Source organism: Silene latifolia, chromosome 4, assembly GCF_048544455.1.
Source record: "Silene latifolia isolate original U9 population chromosome 4, ASM4854445v1, whole genome shotgun sequence".
NCBI lineage: Eukaryota > Viridiplantae > Streptophyta > Magnoliopsida > Caryophyllales > Caryophyllaceae > Silene > Silene latifolia.
In genome coordinates, this window is record NC_133529.1 from 79794416 (window position 1) to 79797116 (window position 2701).

The 2701-nt window shown below is 38.2% G+C and overlaps 1 non-coding gene across 1 annotated transcript; it reads left to right on the forward strand.

Annotated features, from left to right (window-relative positions):
• The first annotated feature begins 881 nt into the window (after nt 1–881).
• Nucleotides 882–988, forward strand: LOC141654209 (small nucleolar RNA R71). Its single transcript, XR_012547773.1, has one exon. It is a non-coding gene; the product is annotated as a small nucleolar RNA R71 (small nucleolar RNA).
• The last annotated feature ends 1713 nt before the right edge of the window (nt 989–2701 follow it).

Here is a 2701-nt window from a genome sequence, read left to right on the forward strand (position 1 = left end):
TTGTACCACTTCTCAAGTGAATGGCACTAACCGTTTCATGTCTTGGGGGATTACTTTGAGGTGGTAATTGCCCCTTTTGTCTTTGTGAGCTTGAAGATGCTAGTTGAGTCAATTGGGTTTCCAACATCTTGGTGTGAGCTAGGATGTTGTTGATGGTGGTTTCCTTTGCTTGACTATCTTTTTGCATTTGAGTGAAAAATTCTTGTTGATTCTTTTGCATTTGGAGGACCGCTTTTTGAACATCAAAGCCTTGGTCATTTTGTTTATTGTATTGAGATTGATTTTGGTAACCTTGGTTTTGATTGTAAAAGGGTCTTTGATTTTGGTTTCTCATGGGTGGTGGGGTGTATGTTGTTTGAGGATTTTGAACATTTTGGCTTTTGTATGAGAGATTTGGATGGAATTTGGTGTTTTCATTGTAATAGTTGGAATAAGGGGTACCACTATTGTATGCTTGGAAAGCATTCACTTGTTCATTCGTTCCCCTACATTCACTTTGGTCATGTCCCAAAGTTCCACAATTCTCACATATCCCATTTGGCATTGATGAAGATGCCGTCATGGCATTAACATGATGCTTTGGTGATTTTGAGACTTCTTCAAGTCTAGCCATTGCTTTCTCAAACTTCAAGTTGATAGTATCGATATGGGAGCTAAGTTGAGCACCTAATTGAGTAACGGCGTCCACTTCGTGCTTTCCTCCTCTAGTAGCCTTGCGAGGCCTACTATATTGTGACTTATGGATTGCCATCTCTTCAATTTTGCTCCAAGTTTGGTTGTCATCAACCTCGGTGAACATCCCATTCGATCCCATATTAAGGATATTTCTTGAATCTTCATAAAGACCATTCCAAAATTGTTGTACCAAGAACCATTCGCTAAGTCCATGGTGAGGACATGAGCGACAAATTCCCTTGAATCGCTCCCAAGCTTCATACAAAGATTCTTCATCCCTTTGCTTAAAACCCGTAATTTGAGCTCTTAGCATGTTAGTCTTTTCCGGTGGATAGAAGTTTTTGTAGAAAGCTAGAGCCAACTTCTTCCAAGAATCAATTTCGAGAGTAGCCTTATCAAGGCCTTTCAACCATTGTTTGGCGGTACCAATTAGAGAAAAAGGAAATAAGACCCATCGAATTTGGTCTTGAGTTACACCGGTTTGTGAAATCGCATCACAATAGTCGCAAAAAGCCTCCATATGAGAATGAGGGTCTTCACTAGGCATCCCCCCAAATTGACTCCTTTCAACTAATTGGATAAATGCGGATTTGGCAATGAAATTTCCGGTTAGATGTTGTGGTGTGGGAGTACCGTTGGGTAGGTTCTCCTCGGTGGGTACGGAATGTGATGAAAACTTAGGCATTGTGGGTTGATTTTGTGGTTGATTTTGTGTTGGGTTCTCCTCACCTTCTCTTGCAAAAGGGTTGATGAACTCAATAGTTGGTTGAATATCTACAACCTCACTAATACCTCTCAAATTTCTCCTAGCAAGTCTTCTATTGATTGTCAAATTTCATTCAATTTCACGATCAAAAGGTAACAAATCACCTTGTGACCTTCTAGACATGCAAAATATCAAACAACTCGAAAACAATTTGAACAAACCTTGTGGAGTTTTACTTCCCCAAGGCAAAGAAAGACACAACTAATAACAATATAAGGAAATCTAAATCAAGTTAACACCGTCCCCGGCAACGGCGCCATTTTGATACGGACAAGAGTTGGTCGTCACACATCCAATCAAACACAATTTATAACTTCACAAACAACTCTACAATTAGTAAAGAGGCAAGTAAAGGTCGGATCCCAAGGGACGGGAATTGAGATGAGATTTCTATTGCAACTAGTGGTGTCTTAGGGGTGTCACAATTTGGGTTGATGTAGAAGGTCACTAAACTAAATAGCAATGAAAGTAAACAAGCAAGATGAATTAAAAGGGTTGTAATCAATTGATAAAAAGCACTAGGGTGTCATGGGGTCATAGGGGAATCATGGGAATTGATCATACAAACATGTTCTCAAATTATAAGCAAGCAATTATTGTTCTGATGGATTGAGTTGGGTTATATCTTACAATCCTAGGAAAGTTTGGGTCCCGGAGCCGAATCGATTAGATTGTACAACACCTACAAGTCGACTTAGTCTTCCCTACTCAACAACATGCATGGTCTAATGAGACTCGAGTTGGTTTATGTCTTACAAGTCTCATTGAAAAGATAGGTGATGGGTAAAAAATGCAAGGATTCATAGGCTCACATTTCATCAAACATAACATGTGCATGAGTCGAGATCAAAACAAGCAAGAAAATAAACCATGAAAGCATATTAATTTAAGCATGAATCATTCCCCATGTTGGTTTCCCCTAATTACCCATTAACCCTAGCTAGGTGACTACTCACTCATTATCATGTTGATCATGCTAGCAAGGTTGTCAATCATACCAACAAAGTAAAACATGATGAACAAATGAAAGTAATTAACAATAATTAAAAAGGGATTAAGAGAATTATACCTACTAATGATCCAATAATAAAGCAAAGATAAAAGAAGTACTTGATGCTTGATTGAGAGGTTGTCAATCTCCCAATAATAACCCAAATAATCTTCAATTACCCAAAATAAAGGATGAACAAAAGAGAGATTAAGGAAATGAAACTTGTATTAGAACTTGATTAATTGTTGATTACAAAACTAAAGAGAGAT